Source organism: Semicossyphus pulcher, unplaced genomic scaffold, assembly GCF_022749685.1.
Source record: "Semicossyphus pulcher isolate SPU_LCO1_2020_fin unplaced genomic scaffold, fSemPul1.0.p SCAF_10, whole genome shotgun sequence".
In the NCBI taxonomy this organism is placed as follows: domain Eukaryota; kingdom Metazoa; phylum Chordata; class Actinopteri; order Labriformes; family Labridae; genus Semicossyphus; species Semicossyphus pulcher.
Genome location: NW_027211604.1, coordinates 11,579,621 through 11,596,437, shown reverse-complemented (window position 1 = coordinate 11,596,437; position 16,817 = coordinate 11,579,621).

Genomic DNA, 16,817 nt, shown 5'->3' with positions numbered 1-16,817 from the left:
GGGCTGCAGAACGAAGGTCTTTGGAGGAATACACGGCACAAGAGTCAGGAACCAGAGAAAGAAGGGCCGAGCAGGAGAGAGGAAGCAGAGCAGAGAGCACGAGCGGCGTGCAGGGCTGGAGCATCGCCTGGAGGTATGTGGGGGTGCGGCTCCTTCGGCAGCGCTGTGTGCCTGCACCGGGGTTTACAATCCATTACCAGACAGGTTGTGGATGGAGCGACACACGGACAGCACAGCAAGCAGGAAGGTCTGATTGTCCACGTAAAATGAGGGTATGGCTTTTGCTGGTGAGGCTTCCATACATGAAGCATTATTTGGTGGACAATCAATCAAGCATATATATCAGAAGATCAAGAAGTTTGTGATTTTTGTCAGGATTTATTCGCTCATTTATCTGACACCAAAGTAGTTTTGAGCATAAAATTTAATCAATCTGAAACAGACTGAAATCCCACGGCCACTTCAACGATGCACAGAGATTGAAAAATAGTCTGGCAGAATAAAGTCTTCATTCAGAGAGCAAAACCTTCGTCAGAACATTGTTATTTATAAAGCCTTAGCACATCATTTATGTGTAGTTAAAGTTCACATTTATTAGAAAAGAGTTTGTGAAATACACTCACAAATGAAAGGATAGGCAAATTAATGAGAAGTCAGTGTCAAGGTGTTTCTTTTCTGTGTGACTGAGTCTTTTGTAATTTACTGTAACACAACTTTTACTCCTACTTACTTTACATTCATTTTCATCATCAGATTATTTGAGCCAAAGGTGCAGTGCATTGCCGGCATGCCAACACAATTTATTTTTATTATTTTGTGAGTGATTATCTTTTGTGTTCTAAAGTGATTTTTTATATAACACACCCAATATTTACTACTTTGAATAAAACTCTGCTGTGTATCAAATCAAGCGGGGGGGCATGGCATGTTATGAGCTCTCCTACCTTGCAGCGGTAGGTAGAGTGGAAGAGTAAACAACAGAGATCGGTGTTATGGTTCAACGAGTAACCAAGTTAAGTGGAGACTTTAAGCCGATTGTGTCTGTGGTTGTCGTAGTTACAGCAGCTGCGGGAAGAGAATATGTAGCTGTTCTCGTGAATGCCTCTTTGTTGTTTTTCATTACGAGCTCAAAATATTCTGTTACGTCATTGAAGTGTTGTTTGTGCAAACGTGTCATGTAGGCTAACGCTCAGTTGTTTTGAACGCTGCTTGTTGTTACACTAAAACAGTAAAAGAGTAAGTCACTCATTAAACCGAAACACCAGTCCACCAAAATGGCTCGTCATCGGTTGTTTGGAAGTATTCCGGGTTTAGGGCGAGTGATGTTAAGCAAGAAAGAATAATATGCAAAGAGTGCAAAAAAACCTGTGTCTGTACCGCGAACAACTCAACTAACTTGTTCAAGCACCTGAAGACCACAAAGTGCAGTATGATGAGTGTATGAAGGCCAAGTGGAGTAAAGTCACTACTCCCCGTCCTTGTGCAGCGTCAAATCAGACATCCATAACAGCTTACAGTGAGACACACTATGCACCCAACTCCCAAAGACACACTGAAATTACCAAAGATGCACCCAATTCAGGTAAAGAACCTTATTTAAAATTCTTAGTTTGAAGCAAAAAATGTACATGTGCTTGAATGTAGCACAACATGGAACTGAAAGTGTTGCTCTGTTTTTTAAATGTGAAAGTACAATTTAAAAAAAGTCCCTAAAATTAATAAATAATCGCGATCTTATCATTTTGGACGTGACCGTGCAGCCCTACAAGTAGTGTCACCTGTGCAGCCAAAACCTAATATAGCTCATTGCTCTTAGCCATGCGGCTCCATTGCGTTCGAAAACTATTAAAAACACATAAATGAGTCACATCCCTGCACCAGGTGACGTGCTCCTTCGCTGACACGAACATAGGTGTTGTAGATTATTTCTAGTCAATCCCACATAAATACTCAGCGTGCACCAAAGCTGTGGCTGAAAATAGACCCTAACGAATGCAGCATCTCCTCAGGTATAAGGAACATCTGCTAAAAACTAAAGTGTCCAGCGCTTTTAGGAAGGAACTGATTTTGTGAAGCTGGATATTTAGGCTTAACCTCATTTATGTTTCAAAAGGAACCAACGGGCTGTGGGCCTCAAGCCGAAGTTGAACAGAAGAGAGTCGTTAATTTTGGTGTTTTTCGAGGATTATATCTATTACCTTTGTACTGCAGGCTTGGAAGTCTAAACAGTGACATGTCTTGAGGGTGAGTCGACATCCCTTTTAAAATCATGCATCGGGCTTACAGTCAGGGATCAACAGCAACACAAATATTCATTTAAAAAAGTTACAATTCAAGCATAAAATGAAGTCAAAAATCAAATAGGTGGCAAGAAGTCTGCATGTGTGTGTGTCTGTGTGTGTGTGTGTGTGTTGGCACGGAGAGAGTCAGGTTAGAAAAGCTTGGGGCAATATGAAGGTGTTTCTTCAAAAAAAGAAAGGTGTTTGGAAAACAACTGTGCCAGGTTGAACCACTACAGTGAGGTGAGGCTGCTTACTGGCTGCTGTACAGCAACATCACAACTACAAACCTGAAGTCACCTCAGCCTGTCACTCAAGGAGGGGCAGCGGAGGAACTGTGAATTTGCACAACGCATGTCCTGCGACAGCTTATTCTATGGAAGTTATTTGGATACATAAGAGAGAAACAGCATTGAACAATTTATAATTTTGCCATGATTGTGACGCTATAAGAAAAGGTAAATCAATAACCAAAGTCAATAGTAGTTGAGATGAAGCCTCCCCACGATTCAACGGTCTGTCCTGATCATGTTATCAAAATTAAACAACCTGGTTCTTAGCAAACAAGACACGAAAAGCCACAATAGCCATGGGATGCTGGTTTTACACCTCAGCTAAAAATACCGGAGCAAAACAAAAATCCTTTATCGGACTTTCTTCACTCTTCAGAGGGGGGCCAAGTGAGAGTTGCACAGAAACCCGGAGAAAGAAGTCAGATGAGAGATGCAACACCTTGTTTTCCCATCTGACTGAGACCTGGAAAAATAAGTCAGACAGAGCGAGAGAGAAAAGAGTGCGGGCAAGATAAAACAGAGAGAAGGACACAGCTCGGTGGGGACACGAATACGGCAGTGTGGGGGGGCATCTCATCCAGGAATAATTGGCGGCCTTTATCGAAGGGGGTCTTTTGATGTAATACGCAGCTCTGGTGACTCAACCACTAAAGTGCAAACAGTGAGGAAAGAGCTGTGGCCGATCTGGAGTCTTCTGGCCGAGCACCCCTCCCCCTCTGTCCCTGCAGACAACTGGCTCACTGCCTGTTTGCCTGACTGCTTGCCCCCAAGCTACACTGCATACCTCACACCACTGAGGACGGAGCACGCTGCTGCACACACTCACAGCACCGAGCCGTTATCAGCTCCTCTGCATATTAAGAGTTCATCTGGTCAGAAAACAGTTCGGAAAAGTGCTGAAAAATAAAGGAAATCTGGGAGTTTGTGCAATTAACTTATTTAGATTTTTTTTTGCCTTACTTTATCAGCTTCTCCGGACTAATATTTATAGCTTAAATATAAGCAGTAATCTGTTGCCTGTTCACATTTACAACTAAGGAATCTGAAGTCTGACTTAGGCTGGACTGAAACTAAAGGATGATCAAGCTGCTCCCGAAACTTGGTGGAGGAATCCGGTTTGTGCCGTTGGTTGGTGCCAGTGTTCAGCATTGTTCAAATGATCTTGCAAGTTCAGGAGATAACAGATCCTCAGACTCATTGGAGCTGTTCCAGAAACACATTTGATATTTAAAAGTTTAAATCCGGATTAATTTGTCAGCGCTTTCCGAGCGGGCCACAACAGCCAATGACAGAGAGAACGGAGGGACGGCAACAGGGCTGCTGAAAGTGTTCCAAAGCAACGGTAAACAGTCTAGCTCAAGAGGCTAACGCTAGCTACAATGCTACGTTGACAGAAACACACAGCTACAATCTCAACGCCAGTTCTTGCTGAAGAATTGACAACACATGATTACCGCGTCTCCCCAAACATTTTCTCATCCAGACTAGTTTGAGCCTTTTGTTTTTTTTCACCCTGTTATTCATAACTGCAGCGGGTTGTAGCCGGTCTCTGTCATGCTACATCTCCCAGCATGTGAGATCACACAAATCAAGTTTGTGGTTGTGATTAGAGATAATATTTTCTGAGTCCAATACTGAGTCTGACCAAGCTTACACACAGATCATATAGGTTAATGGTGGTGAGTATGTGCTGCTCTTGAAATGCTATACGAACAGCAGCCGCAGCAGCAGTGTTACAGCAACATAAAAAAATGATGAGTGCAGCAGCAGCAGCAGCAGCAGCATGCAGTGCAAAACAGCATGGACGCCTTTAACAGATGTCCTTTAGTGTGTGTTGGAAGTATGTTGCACCTTCTGCTTGCCGGCGTCTACGCTCACTTATTGTGAATGAAAGATTGTAAAAATGGCGTAAGAAAAAAAGTTAAAGTGAAAGCCACAAGATCAGAGGTAAAAATGTGGCGTATACACATTTGTTTGATGTAGTTAAATACTTTGACTTACTTAAACCTATTATAAGAAGTTTTTAACAGCCTCAGTTTAATGCAGGTGTGTCTATATGACCTACAAAAGCAAAGAGGATCATAAGAGTGAAGAGTAGCTTCTTATATAGATACTCTTGATCTCTCGATGCCTGTCACCAGGTTTGATTCCTCGCCAAATGTGTCAACAAGATTTACGACACGCAGACAAAGAGTCTATGATAACATTTTCCCGGGCAATGTTCACTGTCAGCCAGTTAAAAGAAAGCAGGGCGATATTTTTCTTACACATGCAGAGATAAAAAGAAGACAGTTGGCTAAAGAACAAAAAAAGTTAAACCGGACAGTGAACAAGGACAGCAGAAATAAAACAACTCATCCTTGGTTGGTCATTCCAAATTAATCAAAACAGATCCTGAATTGGCGTTTTCTTTAAGACAGATATTTAACGAGACAAGGCTGTGCATAGTCCATAGTGGTACTGGTCACGCAGTATTTATAAAGAAAACTTAGTTTGTGTCTCTCTTCTACTTTCTTTCAAAATAAATGCACATGCTCGACAGATAAAGATTTTTACTACTTGAGGTGGTTATTATTCCACAAAACACTTCCACTTTCATCCACAGGGGCCGCCACATTTAACACAAAATGAATGCTGTATAGTTGCTTTAACCAAGTATAATAAATGCGTATTATTCATACTTATTAAACTGATGATCTCAAAGATTTCAGTTTCATTGTCTTGGGTGCCCCCTAATGGCAACATGCGGTAATTGTGGGAGGGCACTTCCCAATTTAACCAGACGTCTACGGCTGGCTCCCTTTGTCACGCTGTAACAGTTTGCCTTCTTATGAGTGTCAAATTTGTTTCTTTTTCTTTAGATTTTCACTTAATTTGAAGTTGTATCTGCGATCTTTTCGTTGTTTGTTCAGCCATAGTAGATTACTGTTTATTGCAACATTTACAGAAACCGGAAAAGCAGCCGCTTAGCTCCGCCTACCCTCTCTGGCAGACCAACCACTGCTGGGTGATGGAAAACGCGTCACTAACTGGGCGCCGCTTATGATTTTTTCTGTGAAAGTCGACACAGACACTCAATACGTAATTCTATATACTGCAAATGCAAAGGCTTTCATCAGTGGGCCATAGACTCAATCACCATTGTGTTACCTTATTCAGCGACAGATAGTGACAGACATGTATTTACATGAAAATCTTCGAGATTATTACTTTAAGACACTCAACAAGCAGCCAAGAAGTTGGTTTGCAGGAATTCAAGAGAAACTTTGCTCAATGATCAGTATGTCTCATTCATTCCAACACTGCCGTCTAAAAGGGGCAGAGAGGCTGGTAACTGTTGGAGAGGAGATTTATAAATAAACACAATCAATAAAGATGTCCTTTCACACTAAAACAAGGCCCACTTCCAACAAAAAAAAGAGTGTACCAGGTATCTCTGGTAATAAGTCTAGACAGCATCTAGGTTAAGATGTCTGTAGATTGCATCATCTCAATATCTAAAACAGAAAAGGGCATTCTTCAAAATGTAACGCTTTATTTTTCAAGTTACATCATTCACAACTGTATGTCACTATCTGTTATGTATTTATTATGTGTATTAATGTTGTTTGCAAATGATATGATGAACTTATCTTACAGTATCATCAGTGGCACGTATGTAAGGATATACTATAGCACTACTACAAGCCCTGCTGCTCTATATGCCATTCAGTGCTGCAGGGAGTGAAAAAGGTGCTGGTGCTCTGGTAATAAGGGAGCTAAAAGGTGGAACGGAGGCTGGTGGGGATGTGTGGTGATGGGGGGTGGCAGGGCGTGAGGCTGCGTCAAAGCTATGATTAGCGCCGACCACGCTACGCTCTTATTGATTGGCACAGCGGAGACACTGGGCTGCCTTCCACCACACTCTAATGAGAAGCCCTGACCTCCACTAGTCAGCAAGGTCACCAAAGCCTACTGTAATTGCACTTTCTCTAATGGCGTCAGTCACGCACGCACTCCAACCCCAGTAATGACAATTACCATAATGTCACTGGGCTCCACAGGGGCCTTCCAATCATCCGTCATTTTAGGGAGAGGGGATGTTAGTCAACTGATGCTGGAGAATCAAAGAGTTCAACATTCATATTTGATTGTTGAACTCTCAAACCTGTTTCTTAACCACCATGCTGCAGCACATTTTATACGCTTTGTCAACTATTCAACTATTGGGCCGCTGTATGGGATATTCACCAATACTTGGCTTATTCAAGGACACCATATCAGCTTCCTTTTCAATATTATTTCCGTTTTTCTTTCCAACCTATCCTTGGTTAACTGCTTTTTCTTCTTTTTCAGGTACTCAGGTTGAATGTAATTCTGTTCCCTGACATTTATGAAGCACAAGAACCCTATTTTAATAACAATGCTGACTTTAATTCTACCAGAAACATTGAAGGGTTTAACCAAAGATTATGTAGATGATGGATTTCCAATTTTTCTCCATAACTCCTAGCTTCAAAAGTTCTACTAACCGGTGGGGTCTTCACGCTTCAGAGGAATTCAAACATCTTCACGTTGTTCACATGTTCATATAAAAAAAAAGAGTCATTAAGATACAATACAGAAAGATATGACACGAAATGATACGATACGATATGATACATTGCACTTTATTGTCTCCACAAGGAAAAAGGTAACATAGACTGGAGGTGTTAACTGGTGTGTGCACTTCGATGCTCTTATAGCAAGTAAGGGACTCAAAGCAGCAGCTGCAGGTTGACATCTGCACTTCACCAGCATGGCCAGTAAAGCTGCTGCATCTGTAGAAAAGGTGAGGTCGGGAGCAGGTCAGGAGGTGGAGATAAGAAGGGCGGTCTTAAGTGATAATGAGTGATTCACTTTTATGGGTCAGGGTTTGTCAGCTGCTGAGAAGACAGAGAGGACGAGGAGAAATCTACTACGTCTGAACACAACTATTTCACTGCCAATTAAATTGTCAATCAAATGTCAGAACAATAACACATTGTTTCCCCTTTTTTGTAAGCCATGGAAGATATGGAAAGATCGCTGACATCTTTCCATCTACAACATAAACAGGTAATTGATAGCGTCACATGTGTCATATTTTCCACTATCACTTGATAAACCTTATTGCAGACAGAATAGCTCCATGTTGTTCATCTACACTTGTCTCTCATTACACACAATGATGCTCTGTATAATTATAGCAGCTGAGTTAATTTGGAGCTAAAGATAGCTACCCTTTAGCTCAGATTATCATGAAAGGGCCTGTATTTGGTCAAAACACAATTTTTAAAACAGTTTTTTGTTTGTTTATTCCCACTTGATTTCTTTAGAGGGGAATATTGGGTTTCCTGTAGAACAATGCCAAATTGCTCTGTGGGTGTTTGTAATGGCCCACTGTGTTTGGCTAGTGTTGGAAAAATCAATGTTTTTTTTCTATGATGCATTTTGGTCAATGACTGTTTTAATGTATAATCGCAAAAAAAACTTTTTAGAGTGGAATAAAATGCAGTTCAATTTAATACTTTAATATAAGTTGCTCTTCTGTTAACACTTTTAAAGGACTAACACTGGCTGCAGAGCAATGATCCTGTTGGTCTTACCATTGTTAGCTGCTTGAGCAGGGAATTGTCCCTATAATGGAATTACAGAATTACAGGAAACATGATCTCTCAAAATTGTAAGATAGCCTAAATGATTGAAATAGTTAGCAAAAGTTTAATGATTTACGATTTGAAATTTGAAATGCATACAATAACTGTTGTAGGGTTACTTAAACTTAAAAGCTAAGTAATTGGTAAACTTTAAACAGATAATGTTACCTAATTGTTGAAATAGTTAGCTACAGATAGACAGTTAGAATAGCTTGCTTTAAACGGTTAGCTACAGCAAGAGATGAACTTAGAACAGCAAATTAACCATTGAAAAAGGTTAGCTTCAGTAATAGATGAACAGTTAGAGTAGCAAGCTAACGGTTAAAAAGGTTAGCTTCAGTAATGGATGAACAGTTTGGCACAACAAGCTAATGGTTGAGAAAGTTAGCTTCAATAATAGATAAACAGTTGAAGTAGCAAGCTAATGGTTTAAAGGGTTAGCTTCAGTAATAGATGAATGGTTGGCACAGCAAGCTAATTGTTGAGAAAGTTAGCTTCAGTAATAGATAAACAGTTGGAGCAAGCTAACGGTTAAAAGGGTTAGCTTCAGTAATAGATAAACCGTTGGAGGAGCAAGCTAACGGTTAAAAAGGTTAGCTTCAGTAATAGATAAACATTTGTAGGAGCAAGCTAACGGTTTAAGAGTTAGCTTCAGTAATAGATGAACAGTTGGAGTAGAAAGCTAACGGTTAAAAAGGATAGCTTAAGGAATAGATGAGCAGTTGGTAGAGCAAGTTAATGCTTGAAAAAGTTAGCTTCAGTAATAGATGAACAGTTGGAGTAGAAAGCTAACGGTTAAAAAGGATAGCTTAAGGAATAGATGAGCAGTTGGTAGAGCAAGTTAATGCTTGAAAAAGTTAGCTTCAGTAATAGATAAACAGTTGGAGGAGCGAGCTAACGGTTTAAAGGGTTAGCTTCAGTAATAGATGAACAGTTGGAGTAGAAAGCTAACGGTTAAAAAGGTTAGCTTAAGGAATAGATGAGCAGTTGGTAGAGCAGGCTAACGGTTGAGTTAAGTAACTAAAATAACAGATTCAGTTGGTTGAAACTGTTAGTAATGGATAAATGGTTGGTTTAATTAAAAACATTAAATTTCACTGACCAAACCACCCCAAATATTTACACTTTCATTGTGATAGAAAATGATAGGTTGGAATTAATAAAGGGGTGCATCAATCTGAGAGGGCTGTCGGGCAGTTAGGAAACACTATGCTACGAGAATGTCAGTTTGTTGGGAGAGCAAGACGGAGAACCAAATATGGCGAGTGGCTATGATTTATTTTTTTAATTTAAAGTTTCCATGATTATTTTGAGAAATTGTTCAAGGATATGGCATTTTTGTGAGCCAAGGGGAGGGTCGAAAGAACACAATACTAATACATCATACAATAATAATATGATCCTGGGAGGGAGGCTCTTAATCTTCCAAATGCAGATTTACCTGGGAGTCGTATAGTCAGGGGTCACATCCACCATAACATGTTAAGGACACATTGTTTGTGTGTAAAAGCAGAAGCAGTGTACACAGAGGGAGGCGTGGTGCAGGAAAGCTTGACAATCAACAATCATTATCATCATCATGAGCGGCAGTGTGAATGTGTTCCAGGAATACATGCGAGCCACTTTGGCCTTGACAGACCAACTTATTGTCAGTCTGATTGTAACATGTGCTCATGGGTCAGCTGATAGCACGCATGACTGAGTGTCCTTTATGAACCGCTTCACGCTCCATTATATCAAGGTTTGGACTTTTTAGACTTAATCTAGCCCCATCTACAGGTGAAACAGAGTTCATTATGTAGCCTGCCTGAACTGGCAAAGTATTAATCAAAATAACTAGTTTATTGTTTTTAATTTTAGCAGATGAAAAGGTGAAAGGGTTAGTGGAGACAATTGTGCAGACAATAGGCCACCTTGGTCACGTTGATACTCTATAGAGGTCTTTGTCGTTTGGCAGCAAACGTGTGCTCTGCTCCTCAGATTTACCTCCGTGTCTTTAATTTCAGCAGGTTAAGTGAGAGCCAGGGTCATAAAAAAAACAGGGAGGGAGAAAGAAAAGTAAAAAAAAAAGATGGCCAGGGTAGGTGGTAGCTAAATCAGTGAGAGCACAAAGAGGCAGGCGTCTGAGAGGTATTGACCCTCCATTGATCGTCAGAAGCTGCGTGGTGGTATTGACCAGATAGAGGAGAGACCCGGGGAGGCTGCACACAGCTCCACCACCGAGAGAGAGAGAAAAAACAGAGAAAAACAACCATATACACTGCCTACTCTGACCTTGTGAGCCGTCGCTGTCCTACAGCCCACACCACGCTACCCCCACCTCACACACAGAGATATATGTATGTGTGTGTGCGTGCGTGTGTGTGTGTGTTTGTTTGTGAGACCCCTGCAGAGAACTATGCAAGCTTTATCTCACTGAGGCCATTTCCTATCGTGCCTCTTCCCAAGCTTCACTGTGTTGCCGGTAAACACTGCGGCAGTTAACCGTCCACTGGGCCCTGTGCTGCCCCTGCTACACACACACACACACACACCACAAAGTCCCACACACTTCCGCACAAAGAACAGCACCTCTAAAGTCATCAGCAAAGGTCAATATGTGTGTTATGATCCTGACTGTATGAATTATTACCTAGCAGACGCTTGTGTCCACACTGTAAACAAAAGAAAAACAAAAGATTTTCATCTTTTCCAAACAAAGAAGACGAAGAATTACTTTTTTTCACTAAGTGCAAAGTCTAATTCGAACATCCTTCAGCTTGACAACAGGTGTAGCAGCCATTTTTCCGGAGAAATGGTTGTGCTCTCTCAGTAATTGGCAGGAAAAAATGCGTAGCAGAAAGTTGGATTGTTGATGTGTGGCGACAAAGCGGAAGCAAGGAAAAGGCATAGAGGGAGCGACGGAGGGTGCACACAGTATTTTGTAACTAATGGCCTTAATGCCGGTCAATAAACAAGCATTATTTATTTGTAAGATGTGTATCAGCACCGCGCAGCCGTAGGAAACCGAGCTTGCAGCCTCAAATCCAGGAAAGTCAAAGCAGGGGGAGAGGAGGGGGGTCATTAAAGTGAAAACCAGGAGCCACATGGGAGGCAGAATTTTAAATGACTCCCCTTGTAGCAAGACCAGCCCAACAGAAGGACTAAACCTCTCTCCCTCTCTCTCCATCCATCTCGCTCTCTCCCTCGCAGAGATGCAATTAATTCAGATAGAGCGTGCCAAGTGTGCAGAGATAGAGCGAGCGGGATGCGCCCTCGCACATGCCGGAGGGAGGACAGTTTCACATTCCCCAGAACAAATACAGATTTGGGGGCTTTCAGTCCAGCACATCGTGACCAAAACTTCATCTCATCATTTCCACCTTGTCTCTCGGAGTTTTTCAGCGAGAGCTCAATCCTTCAGCAGCCCTGACAGGGGGAAAAAAGCCTCCCTTCTTCCTCCTGCTCTGCCGCAGTAACACCACCCAAACTTTTTACACCGACCGCACTCACAATCAGGTGAAAGATACAGCATTAACCCAGATTTCTAAGTGACTCTGCGAACACGGAAGTGGAAACATTTGTGTGTTTTTGATTGCTTTTTTTATACCCCTCCTCCAACGCACAGTTACCCAGCTGTTGATTATCCTCAAGGCCGGAATCGCAGGACTGCAGGTGGGAGTGCCCGAGGTCTGGGCTGGTGTGGTGGAGTGTGAGTCATGTCATGGTACACAAAGCACGTACCATGCAAAGAGCAGGAGGGAGTGTAGCTCAGGGCCAGGGAGGCCATCGATACCAGGGAAATTGATCGTAATCAACCAAGTTACAGAGACTGAGCAGGGATTGGCCAACGACTATCTTTCCCTTCTTCTCCTCCCTACTCCTCCTCCTCTTTGCTTTCCCTCGTCTTCCTCCTCCATCTTACACTCTGTGTCCTGATACATTTTCATCCAAACTTCAGCTTCAATCTTAGCGTGCAATTAACAGAAATACTTGAACATTGTAGATGCATGGAAACATGTAGAGGCAGATGTGTTTGCTCATCCAGTCACACAAAGAATTCTTCCTAATTTGATGTGTTTTTGTAGCTTTGTCAGTTTATTTTGTTACCTAAAACTTGTCGTATCCTCTCTGTTTATTTCTGTTTGATCAAACAATTCGAAAAGAGAAGCACACAGGAAGAAAAGACGCTCTCGAAAATCAGTGGCATCTCCTCTGCTGTGGCTCCGCTCTCTCTAATTTCTCATTTGAAGACAGCGGCGTACCTGGCAGTGCAGCTGCACCGTTCAAAACGCTGGCCCAATTATAGCATAACACCTAGCCTTATGGTTTCCATGGCTGCATGATGCGTTTTCCCGCGGGACGCACCGTGGAGAAACGAGTGTCTTATCAACCATCACCCTGGTAATAACACTCCCTCCAGCCTTTGCCGCATGTGTCAGACCTTAACGAGAACCCTGGGTGAAATCTCTCTCCCAGTCCAGCCACAGCCATTGATTTGGACTTAATCTGTTCCCACATGTCCTCGTGGGTGTGTTTGTGTGTGCGTGTGTGTGTATGTGTGTGTAAGACGGAGAGAGAGAGGGAGAGTTAGAAAAAAGACACAGTGGGTATGCATGTCTGTGTCTTTATGTTTGTGTAACATTGAGTGCATGAGTGAATTGTTCATGGTATGTTTTTGTGTGTATTCTTGTACGAGTGTTTGTTTGTGTGTGTGCTTCTTAATTGAACCCTGGGCATCACTTTTTTGTGTTATATTATATAATGTCAGGGTTATTTCCTAAGCTTCTTATTTACTCTGAATAATGAATTCATTAACTGGAAAAATATCTCATTTTTGCTTTTTTGGACTTAAGTCTGCAGAGAGCGAGACTTAAACTGCAAGAGACTTCAACTCTTGTAAGGATGAAAATTATTATTGAGATTTATTTAGTTTTAGTGCAGACTCTGACTCAATGGTTTTTGTAGTCCAAGGCTGGAGCAGATATTGGCATTGTGCGCTGCAGGAATACATCTTGGTCCACCTGAGCGTACCAACAATAGCTTAAACTCTATTCAGTGACGGCCTCGTCCTAATGGTTGGCCTTTGATTCAGAGCTATGTCAGGTGATTTAAACCAGATACTAGTTTATCATATTTGAGTTAAGATTGTAATTGGTCTTGTATGAACACCAATTAATCATGTGCATGTTATTCACATCTAAAGAATCTAGGATCTTACTGTTCATCTTTATTTAACACATCCTCATGACCATTTAAATGACTGGTCTAAGATCTTCTACCTCCTAAATTTCTCTATTCTTTACTTTTTCTCAATGATGGCTATGATTTCAATATTGTTGGTTATTAATCTGTGAGTCATTCTGAAAGCATCAGATGTTAATATAAGGTCTAAATTGTGTTTCACTTGACGTGTCACACAAGTAAAAAAGGACAGAAAAGCTTAAAGGCCCCCTTGAGCAAGGTGACTTGTAAATTGTGCTGATCCTCTGTAATTTTCTCTCTGATGAACATGCCCTCAGACGTCCCTACAGCACGCTGCTTATCAATAATGAATTCAAATACTAGAAAGTGATGGTGGAGGAAATGTGCCAGATGTGACTTTATTTTACTCGTGAAATTTTATGATGTAAGATGATCTAACAGGATGTTCTGAACTCTTTCTTTTACTCTGTTATGTTGTGTGACAGAGCGATTAACTATTAAATATCATTAAGAAAAGTATTAAAGGTCAATGTGCATTTCGCTCAAGTCTCCCATTCGAGTCATGCTGATGAAAGTATCTTTTCAAGAATATCCAAAAGCCACATTTCAAATCCTTTTGATGCTGTAAATAAAAAATTCAAGAAATGGAACAGGTATTTCATTAATTGAGCCATAAGTAAGGGATAATGTAAAGTGAGCAGGTTGTTATTGCGGAATAGAACCCTGTCTTTAAACACATAACAGTAACAGTCTGTTATTGAGAAATAGCAGACCTCGGAATGCCGTAATTAACCAATCAGAATCAAGTATTTGATACCAACCTATTTGTATTACTGTTGTAATTTATCCATCTAAAAGAGGACCATATGTATAACGGTTTGAGCAGGAAGTAGTTTTACAGCTCAGAATAGAAGCAGCTTTTATCCTGATGGATTATTATGACAGCATGTTTTTATAGTCACCACTTATAGCTACAATTTAAAAAATACTGAAACTGAACAAGCTCTTCACTAAAGACAGATTGTCACTGACTCAAAGTTTTAATGGCATTTCAGCAAACACACCACCAAAAAGCACTTCCCTTCCATCTCATGTGTTTAGTGCTTCAGGTTAAAAAGGTACAACAGATCTTCAAACGAGAGCTGATTGACACGATTTCTGAGTTCATACACTGTAAAACCTAACAGGCTATCTTAATAAAAGAAGTAAGTTAACTTAAAATGATAATCTCGAAGATTTTCATCTAAATAAATGTCTGTTAAGTCACTATCTATCACCGAACGAGGTAACACAATGGTGATTGAGCCTATGGCCCGCTGATGAAAGCCTTTGTATTTGCAGTATATAGTATTATGATGGACCGGGTGTTTGTGGTGACATTCACGGAAAAAATCACAAGCGGCGCCCAGTTAGTGGCACATTGTCCATCACCCAGCAGTGGTTGGTCTGCCAGAGAGGGGGTAGGCGGAGCTAAGCATTTTCTTTTTCCGGTCTCTACATGTGTTGTGAGTAAACAGTAATCTACTATGGCTGAACAAACTAAGAAAAGGGCGATGACTACAGATACAACTTCAAAAATAAGTGAAAATCCAAAGAAAAAGACGCTCAGATGAAGGCAAACAGTCTACAAAGGAAAGCCACCGTCAGCGAGGAAAATTAAGAGTTACAACCGTGACAAAGGGAGCCAGCCTTAGACGTCAAATTAAATTAAATTGTTTATTGCCAAAGTGCCGCCATATAGAACAAAACTGAGAACTTGTAACATGATGGCCTAACTGCTTCTCATAGTAAAATTCTGGGCGGGGTTTTTTTCATACACAGTTGAATTTCATACGAGCACCCTAAAACCCTCAGTTTTTCCACCTCTGCGGCACCTGACATGTAATAAACATTAAGCTGCGTGAGCTCTACAACAAGAAGATGAAGGCAGTTTCGATGACACCTTTTGAAGAACATTTGGCAGGTTAGGATGCATTAAGGGAGGCGGCTGCAATAGCGATCATGACGATGCATATCCATTGAAAAAAATATTATAGAAATATTAATAAAGAGGTGTGTCTCATTTGTCCAAGTGAGTGTTAGCATCTGACATAGATTTGAGGACACTTGGTCACATGACATGGAAGCTATAGAAAAAAAACAACTATAAAATGTTCTATAAATAAATGAAAAGAGATGTATTAAAAGTGCATCTTATAAATCGAATTTTACAGTATTTGTTTTGTGTTATTGCACCTTAAAATGTTTAAGGTAATCGGTTTCCTCAATTGAAATGAGTAGACACAGGAGTTTAAGTTGACTTAACTAAGTTCATCTTACTTAATTGATCAGTTCAAAATACTCATTTTAAGTTCAATACACTGAATGGAATAGGTACTGTTTATGTAATTTATGTAAGTTACCATAGCAATAAATAAAAGAGTTGAATAAGTTTCCTAATTTTTTTAAAGTAAACTTAACTTGTTAGAGTTTACATTGTATCATTTATCCACCAATTAAAACTATAAGCCATGCACCATTTCTGTGGTGTTTAAACAAAGTACACACTGGTGATATTATTGTGTCAGTAATGAGATGCTCTCACAACTAAGATAATAAAAGGAAACACTGGCACAGATGGGTTCTTTATAAAAACAGCACAGCTAAAGACAACAAACCTGTGTTAGCAATATGTTAGCTATACGCTTCAGTTTGTCAGAACGATGTGTGTTTGTGCAGGTGACCATTGTATATTTATCACTAATGAGTAAAATCAACATGTATGTATAAATACTACAGCTGACACCAAATTTGCCTGAAACAAACACAGAGGTGCGTGGGTGGGCAGTGATGGTGGTGGTGTTGGTAGCTGCCATAGCGACATTTATCCTTTGTTATCTCACATATTAATGTCAACATGAAGCCTTATCTCACTGACAAATCTGTATAGCTCTTATGAGATCATATGTCCTGTCTTTGATGGATGAAATGTGTGTGATGTTTGACCTCGCTCAGCGTGGTTTGTAAAAGTAAAACCATTCTCCAAAGTCTACCAGACCAAAATAATTCCTCCCAACAATAAATCTGTAGTTTTGTGAAATGTGTAGCATGTCTAATGTAATTGAATTAAGAACTTAGTGATGTTACTACTGTCCGACAAGGGCAATCGTGCTGCAACAGCCCGAATGATTTCCATTACAAGAAACAGGCTGCAAATTCAGAAACGATGCACGTCAAAAACATACGAACGCAGAAAACACATGCAAAAGAAAATATTTGCAAATCCAGTCCACACAGCTGAAGTGCTCAAGACCTGTAGGGGCGCTCGGTGAAATCGGGTTTATTATTGATTAGGGAGAGATGGCGACGAGACAGTGAATTTATTTTGCACGTTTTTGAATTTGTAAATTTCTGTTTCTTCTAAT